This window comes from Alligator mississippiensis, chromosome 12 (genome assembly GCF_030867095.1).
Source record: "Alligator mississippiensis isolate rAllMis1 chromosome 12, rAllMis1, whole genome shotgun sequence".
Lineage (NCBI taxonomy): Eukaryota > Metazoa > Chordata > Crocodylia > Alligatoridae > Alligator > Alligator mississippiensis.
In genome coordinates, this window is record NC_081835.1 from 65,853,346 (window position 1) to 65,870,203 (window position 16,858).

The following is a 16,858-nucleotide window of genomic DNA, read 5'->3' on the forward strand; positions in this document are numbered from 1 at the left end:
TGGACCCGCGCTGGCTATTGCAGCCTACCAGTGGGGCTGGGACTCGGGGAGGGAAGGAGACAGGTTTGCCTGCTGCTCCTGTCTCGGGGGAGGACATCTGTTTTTCTGAGCATCTCTCTCTCTGTAAGGCTCTCTTATCTGGTGTGTTTGTGGAGAGCCACGGCGCAGCTCCCTTGCACTGCTCAGTGCCCTCACTGCCAGATTGGTCCCCCGGTCGCTTCTGCTCCCCGCTGTCTCCGCACACCGCTCCTCCAGCAAACCCTCTTGATGGCTTTCAACAATATGCCAAGCCATTTTCTGTGCTTCCAAGGCTGTGTCCAAAAAATCCCTTTTCAGTAGCAAGTGCTTTCTGAATGGGTCACGTTTCTGCCACCCTGCGATAAGCCGCAGCAGACACAGAGCGTGTCAAGGGGGTGTTCAAGAAGCAGCCCGACTTCAGTGAAGGAAACAGTCCTTGAAGCACTTCAGTGTTGAAAGCCCCTCTTACCCAGTGGTAAGTGCTGCTGGGAGCAATCAGAAAGACTAATAGAGTGCACTCAGAAGAGAGGCTTTGCATGAGTGTCCAGCCTCCGTGCGTCTGCAGAAATCCAGACCTGACTGATGACTGAAGGAGCAGAGGACAGGCTCTCCCGGCTCGGCGTGGCCTGGTCATCCCAGCCACGCTGTGGGCTAGCCGCTCAGCTACAACGGGGGGATAAGGAACTGGGGGATTTGTCTGCCCAGCAAAGCTGGGGCCAAAAGGGTCAGCCGGTCACTAGAGAGCAGAAAACGTGCTGAACAACAGCGCGGTCAGCCGTGGCTTGGACCGGCTGGGAAAAGCAGCGTGCGGGGATGGGGTCCAGGGCCAGCAAAAGAGACGTGCGTGATGCTCTGTCGCATCCAGATCAGCTCCCCCGGCGCGCTCCCGGGGCACTCTGCGAACGTGCCCCGAGTGCATGGGACAGCAACTTGCATAGGCATGGCGGGCTGGGCTTGCTGCTCAGGCCCTGCTGCGGTGCGGCCGCGGCGGCACGGAGCTAGGGCTGCGCAGAGCAGATGCAGATGCACCCGGCCAGCCAGCATGGAGGTGGCCCAGGCGTCCCGGCGTGAGCTGCTGGCACTGCACAGAGACAGACCCTCCGCGCTGCAGCTGCCATTGGGATCGAATTATAACAGAGCCACGATAACTCCCCGTAAGGACGTCCACCGACGCACTCATCTCTGCCAGCAATACGTGCCGCTCAGAACTCGTCACAGGCTGGTAACGTGGGTTAATTCTTTGTTCATCCTTTTTAAACTGTGTGTGAACGGGCCCCTGACACGAATCGTGACCACGGCACGCAGGCACTAGGCAGTGTCTGTTCAGCTGCCCGAGTGGGACCGGGAAGCGGGGAAAGCAGGACTGCATTCGGGAGCTTAGGCGGGCTGAGAGCTGACTAGAGAGGCAGCAGAGGTGGGTGCATCTTCCTAGGAGACAGGCAGCCAGGGCGGTGCATGTGTGAGTGTGTGTGTGTGTGAGTGTGCACACCATTCAAAAGTGGGAAATGCCCAGCACAGCCTCCCACGGAGGCCCCAGAACTGCCCCAATGCTTCTCTGAAGGCACTTCTCCTGGCCGTGCTTGCCTGCCAGGCCGACTTTGCGCGGGCTGCCCGGGTATTTCCACTGGCACAGCGCTTGGAGGGCTCGCTAGCAGGGGACTGGGGATTTCGTGCCAACAGAAAGCCGGGGGACTCTCCCCGCAGCGCTGGAATGACAGAGGCCATCCCCAGCGTCTTGCAGTAGGTCGCGCACACCTCAGACTCGCCCTTTCAGTTTTACAGCGAGGATCTGGCCTAACCACCATCTGTTTGAGGTTTGCCTGGCACGGCCCCCGAAAGCCGACAGCTACGGTGCGTGCTCTCGGCGCGGCTCGTCAACTCATCTCCCTGCTCGTTCTGGGTGAGCCGGGGCAGCTGAAGAAACCTCTGGGCATGACTCACTTTTTCTCACTCTCCGAGTCTTGGAGTCACTTCTTAGAAATTGCAGATGCAGAGATACCGCTGCAACCCGGCGGTAATCTGCTACCGGCGGGGGCCGAGGGGGGGAATCAAGTACTGATCTAATTCTGTCGTCCTGTGGTTTGAAGAGGCATCGAGGCTAGCCGCGGATCCGTACCGAGCGCGTGGCTGGCGATGGATGGCCGACGCAGCCCTGTAGCAGAAGCAAGGTGGGCGCCGGGCTGGAGGTGGCTCGTGGATTCGACTCCTGGCTGCCGGATCTCATGAACGCTTGCAAGGCATCGCACTGCCCTGGGCTCGGCTGCAATCATCCAGCAAAGCCGGCCGGCAGCACTTAAAGAAAGACCCCTGGCCCTGCCCTTGCAGAGCGGCACCTCAGTCTGTGTTACACGCAGCACTGAATAATGCAGGCAGAGGGAGAAATGGGGTCTTTCCCCCCACCTCCAGCTCTGGGGACCCACCGAGGGCCACACTTGACTCTGGCAACCTTTACTTGTTGGATCCCAGGAGGGGGTCACTGCTGACACACTCTGCTGCGTGTGTTGAGGGGAGGGGGAAGAGTTTGTCATGCAACCTCAAGGAGGTTTGACGGGCCAAGGTCAGGGGCAGGATTTCTGGCCCTCCCCGTTCCAGAGCTTGCCCTGCACTCCTTTGTGCTTCCCCGAAATGCCAGGGGCTGGCTCCGAGCCTGCTGGGGCGGGCGGCACCAGCCCACAAAGCTCCTGCCTCTCTGCACACCCGGCGAGGGGAGCGCTTGAGGGACGCTGGCAGGCGGAGCCGTCCTAGCACAGCCGCAGAGCCCTGGCGTAATCACGAGGGGGTCCTGTTTGGGCATCCCAACCTCAGCACGGCCACGGGTGCCAGAGCACGTGTTAACGAGCCCCTTGAGCCGGGGTTGCTCCTTAGCTAATTGCCTTCCAAGGAGCCAGCCGTGTACCTGGGACTAATCAAGTGCGTTAGGTCTTACACTGCGGGAGCCCCAGGGATGGGCTCTTGTTGCCCCAGCTCCGCACCTGTGTCTGAGTGTGCTCTGAGGCCTGGCACGAGGGAGCCCTGCCCAAGGTGCTGCCACGCGAAGCTTTCCCCTGCTCTCCAAATGTTTGCATTAGCTAAAAGCTTCATTAGAGGAGTTTGAAAGTGCATCACTTTTGCCTTGGGATGTGTCACATGGAGGAGAAAATGGAAGCATAAGCAGAAAAATGACCTCTCAAATTCACACCCTCAGCTTTTCCAAGCCTGTACCCAAGGATTTAGGTGCAAACAAGAACCGCGCTCCCCACCATCCGCTTGCCGAGTAACATTAAGTATCAATAATGGAAGTGCTTACTGATACCCTATACAATTCAACCCTTATCTTTTATTTATAGCTGACAAAGCTTGGAGAAGGAAAAAATATCATCATACTTTAAATAATGGAAGGTAGAGGTATTAAAACTACCCAGGCAGTTACAGTAGTTGCAAAAATGTCTCCCAGCAGACCTGAGTGTGCATACACCGACTGCATTTTTAATTTTTAAAACATATTTCTTTCAAAATTATTTGGCAATACAAGAGAGCCACTTTTATGGGGTGATAAATTACTGTAATAAAGTGCCTTTTGTCCAAACATAGCGGAGAGAAGCCACGGCAGGCAGCAAAGACAGGAGGTGGCCCCTGGAGAGCTGAGACCTGTAAGCAGTGGAGCACGCTGATTTCTCTCACATGACTTTAATTATTTTCAGGGCATCCTCCACAGTTTTTAATAGCGGCTTTGCTTTCGGTTCAGCACGGTTCGGCTCTGATCTCTCGGCATGTCTTGTACGCGGCATCGGGCCTGCTGCACGGGTCGCGAGGCTCTCGCAGCCCTCCCCGCACACCCAGCGCAGGGGACGCGGCCCCTTCTGCTCGGGTGCAGCTCAGCTGCTGTTTTCCTCTGAAACGTCAGAGGCTGCTTGGAAGCAAGAACTCAGGAGTGATGGACGGTGAAGGGCCTGATCTTGCCCCCGCTAGCACCCGCGGGGGATTTCGCCACAGCTGTGGCCATCGCTTTCGCTGTTTGTTGAACTGCTGTGCACACAACTCAAACACAGCCTGGCATCCAGCGGGTCCCCTGGCCTCCCTGGCCCGTGCATCACCCGGATCAGGAGCTGCGTAGCGTGTCGGTTTTACGCCGTCCCTGTGCACACGGGGCATCACATGCACGTGCACATGACACCTCTTGTCCTGTGATGCCCCAGTCTTCATTTCGCTGCTGCTGGGCCACAAGCCCAAGCAGGTTATTTTTCACCCCAATTCAGCAACCCCACGTCCCTGCTTCACGTCTGGTTCCTGCCCCCAAAGCCACGGTGTTTGAACTTCGCAGAATAAGTAAAGGACATCTAATTGCGCCTATTCTTCCCCTGCAATGACAAAACCTTTCAGATCAGATTTCAGCCTCTCTGTGCCAATGAAAATACATGTGCCTAATTATTTCCATTTTTCCAAGCACCTCAAAGGCGGCGGATGAAAGGAACCCTTTGCAAAAGCATACGGCACGTACGGTGAAGTCACCTAGCGCATAGAGGGAAAGCCACAATCTCCGAGATGCGCTGGGCTCGGTCAGACTTCGAGTTGCCTCTTGCTGTGGGCTCTGGTAAGACGTGGCCGAGACAGCGTGTGCCAAAAGCACTGCTAAGGCTTCGGGGTGGGAGAAGAGCACGGCGTCTCCTGGGACGCCAAGAACGACGAGTCCCTTCCTCCTCTGCAGAAGGGGCAGGCTCTTGTCCACAGTATTAGGATCTGTCTGCCTCTCTCCTGCTCCCCTTGGTGTCCAAAAGGTGAATTTCTGTGCCCGAGGATGTGTATCAGCAGCCGTGGTTACGCTGGCAGTGCTTCAACAGCAAGCAAGCGTGGGATCCCGCCGTGCCAGGGGCTGCGCAGCGCAGGGGTTCGGATGCTTCGGGCCTCGGAGACCTGACGGGCTACGTCCAGGAGGTCTCTGCCCTCTCTTGTGACTTGGCCGGGCTGCCTCTAGGGAGTGCCGGGTGAGCTGGGTTTCGTGCCCATTTGGGCCTTGGTTTGCTTTTGTGATGTGGACACCGAGACTCACTCCGTTTCCTCTTGTTTTCGCTCCGCTGCGATGTTATCTGAAGGAAAGAACTGGTTTCCTGCGGCTGATAGCGGTAGTTTGAAAACGGCTCGCCTCTTATTTTTATCATACTCAGCTCTCAACATCCTCACATGTCCGAGTCCAGAGCCATTGCTCTCTGTTCTGCGCGGTGACTTCCCGGTCACGACTTGTCACCGCGACGAAACCCCAGACTCCTTTCCAGCTGCTGGGAGCGCTGCATGCACGGCTCACGCGCTCCCAGGCACGGAGAGAGCGACTCTTCGCCCCTCTCTTTCTCGCATACGCGGGAGCCACAGACTCATTGACTTGATGGCCTGTAACAGCTCCGTCACTGATCAGTGAGCTGGGAAATCTGTGAGCATTCAGACACGACGCCGTGGATCCTCGGGAGGGTGCGATCGCAGCGTCAGGCCACGAGTCTCTGTGCACGGTAGCTGCAGCCTAGACGCTGCAAGGCTGAATCTCCTCCCGCCGCTCGAATGTGACGTGGCCCCAGCAGCTCCTCGGGGGAGCAAACTCCCTCCCTTGGGCTGGGGACGTCCTAGCCACCGACCTCTCCCTTTGCATGGGGTCGCCGAGCGCTTTCACGCCTCTGCCACCACAGCGGGGAGGAGGAGGTCTGGGTCTCTCCCTGTCCCCGGGTCACGCTCCACATCACAGTCTGCGCAGGATGTCAGATTTTCTCCTGGCTGGAAACCTGGCCGTCCTGGCTCCATTTCAGTGCGTCTGCAAGCCTGGATTGTTTGAACGAGCACCCATCTTTTGGGCGCCTCGTTTGACTGCAGCTTCAAAGCCTTTAAGCCGTACCCGGGATGGACGTGCAGGCCCTGATTCAGGCGTGCGGGAAAGCAAGTGCTTCATTTCAAAGAGCCCCGCCAGACTGGCAGCTCTTGTAAGCACTGCTCCTGAGCGCTTCGGAAAGAGGTGCTGGCGAAACCGGGAGAGACTTAAGCACGTGCTTCAAGTTAAGCCCACGTTAAAGCAGCTTGCTGAATCAGGACTTTCAGCTTCTTTTGCTACGCGTGCATTTTAGCGCATGAATACGAGCTGGAGCTCCTTCGCTAATAAAACCAAACCGCCTCGTTTTAAAATTCCTTCTTTCCTTTCATTCGACACGGAGACGGCGATGCCTTCTTTTGTATCGGTAATTTGCATGCGGGCCCATATTTTAGCAGTGACACATCATTTACATGTGATTAGATCAAAGTATTTATTGCCACAAGTTTTTAAACAACAAAATCTGGTACCGAAGATGCCTATTTTCTCCAGCTTTTAAGTGGATGCAGAATATAAATATCAGCTTGGAGCAGCAGAAATTTCAAGAGATCTGAGTTTCAATAAGAGAAAAATTTCTCTGCCATAGCCGCCTTTCAAACGCTGCTGTCATGACTGGGGAGTGAAGGTGGTAATGTCTTTAGAAATGTTTCATGAAATATTTTATAAGAACAGTTTAATTTTTTTTTTAAGTGGAGTAATCTGTCAGAGCTTTAAATCGTTAACAGGGAAGGGGAAATGGCTTCAAAACTGACGGGCGCTAGCAGGAGGCCGGGATGGCGTTCCTGCCGCGAGCTCCCTGCGCTTCACACAGAGCGCTTATTCGGCAGCCTCTCGGCCATGCCAGGGCTCGTTCCCGACGCCAGGAGGAGACGAGCGTGTGTGCTGAATTGTGCGGCACACGCGAGCACATCTCTCGCATGGAAATGACCCCAACTGCATGCACTCCGCGGACGGGCCCTGCCTCCCTTTGATCAGAAAGACGGCTCATAAATCTCACGCTCGCAGACGATTTCCACTTCAGCTGGGATTAGGGACAATTGGAAAAAATCATCCAAAAGCTTTGTTTTTGTTTCCAAGAATCAGAGGGGGGAAAATTTCAATTAACTTCTGTGATGGGGAAAAAGAGTGTTTTCCAACCAGCGTGGTGCAGCCCTCCCGGGGGCTTGGCTGGCAGGGCGGTGTTGCGGGTGTATTGTCCAGCCGGCCGTGCTGCCACCAGTGCAGGTGCTGCGCTGAGTTGTCCTCCCGCCTCGTACCAAATCCGCTCTGCAATAGGAAAGGCACGATCAGAAATAAGAACCAGATAGATCTGTGCTGCTTATTCACCAAGGCAGGGGCCAGGCCGCGAATGTCTTGTGGCCCCAGGAGCGCCGGTGAGCAGGCAGCCCGCGGCTGGCGTCAATGCAGACAACCGCTCCCCACGCGGAGGACGGGCTCTGGTCAGCCTGGCCCGCCGCGTTCAGCATTTTGCACCTTCCCTGAGCCTTCCCCGATGGCTCCTACCACGCTCCGAGGCAGTGGCTGTCAGCCTTTCCCGACTCGAGGCATCCCTGATTAGGCTCACAGCCCCTCTCAGAAAAATGCCAGCTCTGAGATTTCGCTCTTGTTTTGACAACAGAAAAATACGGGAGCGAGTCTTGTGTTGCAAAGAGCTCAGAAAGCCCACAGCAGGACAGAACGGTTTTAGCACCGTGGACGATTCACCGGATCAACCCTATTCGAAGCCCCTGGGTTGATCCGGTGAATCGTGCTTGCACGCCTCTCTGCTTGGCACCCCACGGCACCTCCGAAAGGCTCCCAAGGTGCGCCAGGGTGCTGCAGCACCCCGGGTCAGAAACCCTGCTCTGCGGTCTCTCCCTGCTTTCTTTCTTTAACTCCCGTCTGCTGCACAAGACTTGGAATGAGATTTGGGGCGTCCAGCCGCTGCCGTCCTTGGCGCTGCATTACGTTCACACCTGGGCTGGCACATGCAGCTGGGCCGAAGGGGTGCCCGGCCCCCCAGACTCATGCTCTCCTCCTTCTGAGAGGGTCAGGGCTCCCGGAGGCAAAGACCCTGCTGCCCCAGCCACGGGGACCTTCATCAGCAGGAACCAGCATCCTGGCTACCTGCCACTGCCTTTCCAGGCGCTGTGCACGGCCCCAAGGATCTCAGCCTCGACCTGCAGCCCGTCCCAAATCAGGAGGATTCGCGTGGGCAGGCTCAGGCCCTTGCAGACAAAATCCTCACCGGGCTCCCCGATATCACCGCGTGCGGCTGTGTGCGTGTGCGACACCGCTCAGCCTCTGCCGCGCGCGGTGCGGATCAGCGCCGTGCCCCGCTCGCCGGTAATTGACTTTGAACACCGAGAGCGGCCTAATTTGCCCCTCCTCGAGCTTCCCCCTTAATACAAAGAAATCAGATCTCCTCCACTTTCTGCCCGAGCGCAAAGAGGAGATAATTAATTCTCCAGGGTAGGGATCAGGATTTGAGGAGGTCCCAAAGGCAGGAGCCCTTATCCTTGGAGATGAGGAAACAGCTGCCCCGGCCCCGCTGGTCGGGGGATTCTGCTCAGCTCACCCAGATAATAAGATCCTTCCTCCTCTTAACCTCTTACCTAGAGTGCAATTAGAAGTGAGCAGAGCTGGCTGGGCTGGAAAGAAATGTGCGTTCTTAACCTGGCAAGAAGAGCTTCTTAATTATTAAGCCAACAAGGGGAGACGGGTTTGATTCGGCCTGAGCCAGGTGAACAGGAAAGGCTTTTATACTCACCTGGATCAGCACAGCGTCCGCTCAGCGCTGCGATGATTTGATCCATCGAGCGATCCCAGGGAAGCAGCAGCCTCGGTGAGATTAGCACAGCGGCCTGCCTCGCGCTCCAAAGCCGGCAGCATCGGCAGCCGTGCAGCAGGGCAGGACGTCTGCCTCGTGGCCCCCAGGTCCTGTGCCGTTGGGAGAGATTGCCCCGTGCGTGCTGGTCACCTCCAGCATCGCAAGTCCCGAGGGAGCCGCAGCAGTTAGGTGGATCACAAGCCACCTTCTGTTCTTCGTCTCTTGACTTTCCCCTGAAATGTGTTTCCCCAGCCTCCGTCACTCTTGGTCGGGCTTGGCAGACCGCTCGGCTTGCTATCAGGGCACGTCCTGGAGCACGGGGTCCAACTGGGACCTCTGCAAACGAGCCCTTCCTACCTGCTCCCAGTGTGAACAAGCAGCAGAAGACAACCTACGGCTGCAGTGTGCTGCCCTGCTTGAGTGACCGCCGCGGGCGTCCCCCTCTCCGCAGCCAAAGAGCAGGTGGGGTTAGCTCCCGCTCCAAAGGATGCAGACTCATGAGACTCGTGTGCTTGTGCCTTGCCCATCTTCCTGTCTGGCGGGTGGGAGTGCTTGAGATCTTACTCTCCAGTGCAAAGATCTGGAGACTCCTGTCATAGCTTTGCCTCGCTCCTCTGCAGCCATTGCTTTGCACTGACTGCGGCCACCCCTGAACAAGCAGCGCCAAGGTTGTGCACAGCCGCTTTCTCAGGCCCCCTCGAAAAAGTCTGCTTTCAAGCCAAGAGACAATAGAGGCTTTGCCTGGAAGAAATGTCGTTTTCTTTCAGCCTACCTGTAAAAGCATACGGCTGATAAGCCAGCCTTTCGTGGTGCCCCCATCCTCTTTGCCAGGCGCAGGCGGAAGTTGTGAGGACGTGTGGCGTGTGTGCAGAGAAACAAACCCCGCTTTGTTCAGGTTCGCTGTAGCTGACATGGAGCCCTTCACAATGGAGAAGGTCACGGAGGGGACGGGGAGAATTTCCCCAACTTGGCAGCTTGGAGGGCCGTGGAGCAGAGGTGTCTCCGTGGGCTGGCACATCTAGTGGCTCAGCCCACCCATACACCCGGCTGCGGGAACTCGGTGGGCCCTCCCGCGTGGGTATCTCCAGGGCGAAGGGAATGCGGGGTGGCGTGGGCTCCCCCCACCACGTGGGATCAGGGTGGGTATCAGAACGACGAGCTCCAGAAACGGTGCTCCCGAGTAAGGGTTTCTGACCCTGTCACACACATTGCAATGGCCACCTTTGCAGGCTCGCCAAAAAAAACAAGCCAAACTTTCCTTTCACAAGCCCCTTCGGCGTGCACTTGCTCTGTGCCCCCTCGCACTCCTCCTCCTCCTCCAGACACCGACACGGCGGGCCATGAAACGGGCTGAGCGAGCCCTGCTGCCTTCTGAGCTGTGCTTTTCGGGTGCTAACCTTGCACCTTTCCCAGCTGGGGGCCCACGGGCGGTGAAACATCCCAGTCTCCAGGGCTGTGCCCCCCGGCACGTGTGGGAGATGCTCTGTGATGCTGGCAAGTGCACCCTGAACGGATGCCCTGCGACGGCTCTCTCAGCTGCTGTGAGCATCTGAATCAGGGCCTTATAGTTTGGAGGGCTGTAAAGACCCACGGAGCTGAGCGCAACGTGCTTCCCCCGTGGCCCTAGCGCCCGGGGCTGAGGGGAGGAGACAGGCCGTGCAGGTCAGCCGCAGACGGAGCACTCTGCACTTTCCTTCTCCAGCACCCGAACTTTGCAGCCACGGCGAGGAAGGAGGCGCGGGAGCGTGCGGGGGTGTGGGAACAAAGCCATCTCAGATGTCTCTGGCTGCTAGGGCAGATTATGTACTGGCAGAAGAACAGCAATAGATGACTCAAGAAAAGGAAGAAGCTTCTGATAAAAGCCAGGCCTGGGAAAAACCTGGCAAGAGCTCATTGCCCTGCTCTGGCCTGGCTCATCCACTCCTCCCCCGGCACTGCCTTAGAAGCTGCCACTGCGGCTTGCTTCCCTCCAGGTCTCTGCGAGCCATGTGCCCACTCAGTCCCGTTTCGCTGGCCGCTTGCCAGGGGAGCTGGTGCAGACCAAGCTTCTGCTCAGCCGTACAGCTGATTAAACGATGCCCGTGCCCAAGGAAGAGCCGTATAGCCAGCCCAGGGGGAGGCTGCTGGTTGCAGCCTGGCAGCACAGGCCTGGCTGCTGAAGATTTGGCAGCGAACGCATCTTCCCGGCCCCAGCTGCTCTCTGCGGAGGGCCACCACATCACAGGCTCTGCAGGTTTCTCTAGACCAGCGCTAGCCATCGCGAAGGCAGGGAAGCCTCATGCTGCCATGCACTGGCATCGATGCAAGTCTGGGACCTGGCCACCACGGCCGTCCCGCGCAGCAGGCTCCATGGGTCTGTGCACGGGGCAGAGTGGCGCTCGCGTGGGTGTCCCTGCTGGGCTCTGCGCTGTTCAGCTCCCCCCTGCTTTGGTGCACTGGCTCCGCGCTATTGCTGCTCCTTTAGCCTCAGGATGCTGGGCGGTTTCCCAACAACCTCCTGCACCGCCCAGAGCAGCAGGCTCACTTGGCCAGTGCAGACCCTCTGCACCAAAGACCGAGTCCTCTGCCTGGCTCTGCAACACCGTGCATCAGGACCCGGGTGCTGTTGCAGCTGGGGACGTCACGGGCAGTCAGGGGGCAAGATCCCTGGGAGTGGGGAGGACTGAAATGGGGAGGCAGGTGGAGGGGACCCCTGTGTCCTAGGACCCAGACCCAAAGGAGCTCCTCACTTGGAGATGGGGCTGGTCCCAGCGATGCTCGGGGATTTGGGAGTCGGTGCCTGGAGAGCAGGGTCATTCAGCCTGGCATTGCCAGAGCTCCTTCCTCCGCAGCAGAGGGGACTGGGTGCGGACGGGGCAGGACGCTCTGGTTCTTCCTCCCCTTCTGCGGCTCTCCCCTCTGGCTCTTGTGTTCACACACGGGGCACATGCCCCCCCCAACCCATCCCGTGCTCGGGGGTAGCAGGCTGGCTCTGCTCAGACGAGTTGCTGACGTGGCACCGTGCCTCTTGCAGATGAGCTGAGCTGTGGCTGGGCCACTAAATAAACCCCCGTTTCCTCTGATGGGCCAGCAAGGGCCTACAGGCCCTGTCCTGAGCATCTGCCCCAGGCACCCACTGCCCGAAGGATGCAAGCGGGGCAGCAGCCTGGGCTCTGGGGGCTTGTAACAGCAGCTCCCGGATCTGACACGCTGCAGCTGACTCAGAGCCTCCGAGTTCCCAGCCACTGTGACATATGCTGTCTTAACGCCTCCGGCAAATTGGAATCAGCTTGGCTTTCTCAAAAGCCCTTCATACAAAGGACTGACGTCCTTTGCGCTTTCTTCCAGCGCCGGGTTGGGTTGTGCGGCATTCTCCCCAGTGGTAGGAGCCGTCTTTCCAGCAACTTTTTCCTTCTTGTTGGGGGGCGGGAAGCTGCTGTTCTGAAACCTGCCTGGGACTTTCAACTCACCCTGGGCATGTTGGTGGTAAATAGCTGCGTGAAAAACATGCCACCCCCGGCCCCCCTAGGACAAGGACTCGGCTAGTCAGCTATTCAGCATGGCTCAAGGGCTCCAGCTGTACTTTTTGCTAGCTTAATTCTAGCCTTTGTACGCTGGCTTTCGAGAAACGCACGCGTCTTCTCTCCCTGCCTCCCCCACTTGAGCTGTAAGTGCTGTTCACAGCATCACGCTCGAAAGCCTGGGTGTTTAATGCAGCCCTGGCGTCGGGATGCCCACCTGCAGAGAGGGAGGCAGGCGGTCCGGATGTGGGTGCCTGCTGGGCTTGTGAGGTGAGGCCAGGATGGAAGCAGGAGATAAGTGTCACTACTAAAGGGGATCTTTATAACAACTTTTTTTGCAACTGTTTAGTCGGTCTAATAAGATATCGCCTCTACCCAAAGACTTGGACTACTAAGGGGGTGAGGTTGGCTCCACCTAGACATGGAAAAAGCTCTGCAGAGGCAGTGGAAAAGCTGGGGGTGGAGGAGCTGTGACTCCTCATGATGGGGTGACTAGCCTGGGGGTGTGCTCACACACACACATGCACACTCACACACGTGCACACACACACAAAGCCAGTGGACTGCACCCACATCCTACCCGTAACTGCCCCCCAGCTCAGAGCCGCCATGGATATTAGCAGTGCAAGTGGAGGGAGCGCTCTGTGAGTCTGGTCAGATCCTGGGCTGGGCTTGTGCTGCTCTGGGCTGAGGTCTCGGTTCTCCCGGCCAGTTCCCCCTCTCCTGAAGTGGACCCCGGGCAGATGTGCCCAGCAGGCTCCGACCTCTAAGGCCCCAGCTCACGGCACTTCGCCTTTCCGATTTAAGGCAGGTGGAGTCTGCTGTTGTGTTTTTGACTCGCCACAAAAACCCTCGAACGCTGCAAATAGTTTCCAGCACCTGTTTGTATTTAGTGAAACTTCCTTTGCTCAACTAAAACCAGACAAATAAAATTAAAACGACAAGCTTGTTATCAACCCTAACGAGCCTGTGCTCTTTCCTGCAGCTGTAGAGGGCAAGGCTGTCTTTGCACTGCCCACACAGTGCACTCCCTCCGTCCCTCTGACTCACTCGCATGACCTATTTCAAGCATCGTGTTATTTGTGTTTTAGTGACTGGTACAGAGATTGCACAGCTCGAAGCGGAGCTGCCGAGAGGCTTGCGCAGTTTCGTTCTCCCATGCAAATCAGACTCCAGGGGGAACATTACCATGAACAGGACGGTTTCAGACTAGTATTGATAGCTGCGATTGTCCACAGGATGTAAATCAGCAGGGATCCTTTGCCCTCGGGGGCTCTAAATGGCCTTACACATGTTGAGGATTTGGGCCGCCTTTGGCCCGCATAAAAACTGAGTCTCGGCCATCAAACACAGGCAAAGCAAACCAATACAGGGTAGAAGAGCGCAACGCTGTGTCTGCCCCTCGCTCTGTGCTCCACAGGCCACGGACAGATTTCGTGGCAACCCCTAACACGGCGAGCATCCTCTCTGCAGCGCCGCTGATAGCTCAGCGCGTTCCCTGGCAGCCGAGATAAGAGAGCCTCCCTCATCATCGGGACCCATTCCCGGCGGCCCTGACCAAGCCCAAACCGAGCCTTCGCGGCGGTTTTGTAGTTACTGATGCTGAAGGTCCTCGCTGCACCGCAGCCTGCTGATGTCGAGGGCCCCACTGCAATCTGGGCATCCGCCTGGAAACCCCACCGAAGCCAATCCACGTTCACACTGTTGGTGGTGAGATCTGGCTCTGAACGACTGATGACACAAGTGAGGGTTACAGGCCCACGGGAACAGGTGCCGGAGGCTGATCTGGAGCTCGTGGCTCTTCCCGCTGCTCGACCCATCCCTCGCTTTCTCTACGAATGCTCTGTGCTATACCCGGACGTGCCGCGGAGCCTCAACCGGGGTTGCACCCGGGGGGCTCTGGCTCTTTGAAAACCTCCGGAGAGCTGGTTTCCCCAAGCCTTGCCTTCCTGTCCTGAGCCCCGGCAGGTTGGGACCTGCCAATCTCCAGACAAAAGGAACCCGTGGGGATTCTCCCACCTCCGGTTCAGAGGGAGAAACAAGACACGGCCCTTCTGCCGGGCTGCCGTGCCGGGCTCCCCCGGTGCTGCGAACGCCTCGCAGAGCTCAGACCAGCACAGCAGAGCAGCGCTAGGGCCACCTGCTCCCTAGCATCGCGTGGATGAGGGACTGACTAGAAAGAGAGACGCGGCAATCATGTGCTTCATTATTTACAAGATCCTTTACCGGATCCTTAGCTCTAGGCAGCTGCCTTTTGAAGATGCACATAAATAGCGACTGCAAGGTTTCGACAGCAGGCGATAGGCATCTCAGACATACCTGCAGTCCCCTCCACAGAGCCAGGTGAGGTTCTTTGAGCCCGGGCAGCTGGCAAACGTCTGCGGATCACGGTAATCCCTGGCTTTCATCATGCTGTCTTGAGTCGAATACGCACATTGCACAATGCGGCCCTGTGACTGCAGACACACCGCGCTGTTTCCTGTCCTGGGTTGAACAATATCTAATCTCCCAGCCCGACGGGGTCTCAGCGCCGTGCGTCAGCCACAGAGATGCTGTTAGAAAGGGAGAGGGAGTGAAAGCAGGAGCCTTTCCTGAGACGGGTTTTTCTAACAGAAGCGGGAACGGGGCGGAGGAAGGGGTCAGTTTTCCAACCCTTCTTCTCACCTTGCTTCCACCCAAACAGAGCTGCAAATGCAAAGCACAGGCAATTCCCCACTTCACTTGGCCTAGCTACTGCAGGCCCCAAATTGCTGAACGGCCACAAAGTCTTTATCCAACCCCAGGCGCAAGGTGTCCCCGAGCATGGGTCACATCTGGCATTGGCCTGGCTGGCCCTGCTCCAGCGGAGAGGGAGAGCCGTAGCTCAGCAGCTCTCGGGACGGGGAGGCACCACATGTCCTGGCTCCTGCTTGGCCCCCTCTTTGCTCAGGGAGGTCACACCGGCATCTTGTTCACGACGCAGGAGTCCCTCGCTGTCTGTCACACGCAGAGACCAGCGAGCTGGTGAGCCTTTGGGGCCGGCGTGAACGATGCTGCGTACCGAAGCAGTCCCTCCGCTTCGGCTGGACAAGGAGGAAACGAGGCTGAGAGCAAGGACGTAATAGAGGGAAAGGGGCTGGGAGCCAGAGAGCTGCTCCGAGGAGGGCTGCTCGAGCCTGTGGGAGCACACGCAGGTCATTCTTCGAGGGAAATGCAGACCAAACCTGAGCCGGGCCGCGAGAGGCCACCCCGGCGACTCCCTGCCCCAGTGCAGGGCCAGCTGTGCCGCAGCCCTGCCGGACAGATGTTTGTCCAACCTGCTCTGCCATCTTATCTCACTGGGCTTTGCAGAACCCGGTGGTGACGAGCGTGGGCCTCGTGCAAGGGGACATGCTTTCGGTCCGTTCCCCAGGTGCACAGCCCCGGGGCAGGGGAGCACCTCTGGGAACCGAGAGGGTTGCGGGTTGCAGATTCACAGCATTTAATGGGCGGGCTTTCAAATGGGCTCTGGGCCTGCCTGTCTTCCCTGGGTGTACAGTGCAACATCCACCACATGCTGCATACGTGGAGCACTCATGCAAAGGCCTTGGCTGCTAATATTCCTCCCAGGGTCTGCTCAAGAGCTACGCGCCCACGACCCTGCACAGCCACTAAAACCCCGACGGTCAGAAATGAGACCCAAATGCCCAGCTGCAATGGCAGTCTGCAAGCTTGTTTGGCCTTCGGATGCTTGGAAGGAATCGCCCAGCCTGCGTGTCGTATTGGAAAGAGCAGGAGGGCACCCTGACGGAGGTTACCGTCAGCATCAGGAGCCGTTTCCACACCTTCTTGCTGCAGAGCTGACTCGCCCTGTGCATTGGCACATCTGCAGTTTCCTGGAAGATGGGTTGGGTGCAGAGAGCAGGCGCCTGTTGGGGGCAAACTTGTTGGAGCCGCTCTCTGAGTTGCATGGAAAGGGTGAACATTTAGACTGGGATCTTCCAACCTGCCTTGGGTGTCCAATTACTTTTGGCAGCCAGGTACCAGAGACACAGTTGGAAATCTCAGCCTTTGAATAAATTGAATAATAAATGAGATCTTAAAGGCACATTTAGCACGGTGAGAAGTTGGCTGCTATCGGTGCTGGCTTCGTTTTTATTAACTTTGGGCTCAATCCTCTAGCCTCCTGCTCTTGCAGCTACTCCCACGGGCTTCATGGTGCCCTTTGCAGATGGAAGCGTTGCAAAATCGGCTCCTATCTGTAGCTCGGTAGACACTAAATAATTATCCAAGGGCAGGTAGGAGAAGGAGCAATGTGATTGAACATGTCATGTGTCAGTCAGGGTTTTCGGGATCTTTAGTGAAGGCGGGGGACCAGGTAATTGATTTTTCCAGGCTACTGGTGGCTGGAAACCTTCTTATGGCCTATCTGAACCTACCTCGTAGTGAAAAGATGCTTGGTAATTGCAATCCATACAATGTACAGACCGATGGGGTGAAGCCTTCTACTTGTTGAGAAGGCGTCAGCTTTTGAAGGATTCTGAGCTTGATTGTCATTCCAGACAAGTGTATCCTGACATCCTTCCCTTTTTACTATAAATCAGAGGCAAAATGAATAAATTAGTTATTGAAGTTCCTTGTGGGCTTCATTGATGCGATTGCAGGTGGAAAAGACAGGTAACATAACCAGAGGGAATTGGTGTCAAGCCTGCTCCTTGCAGCCCCGTATTATGTCACCAATCAGCTGGT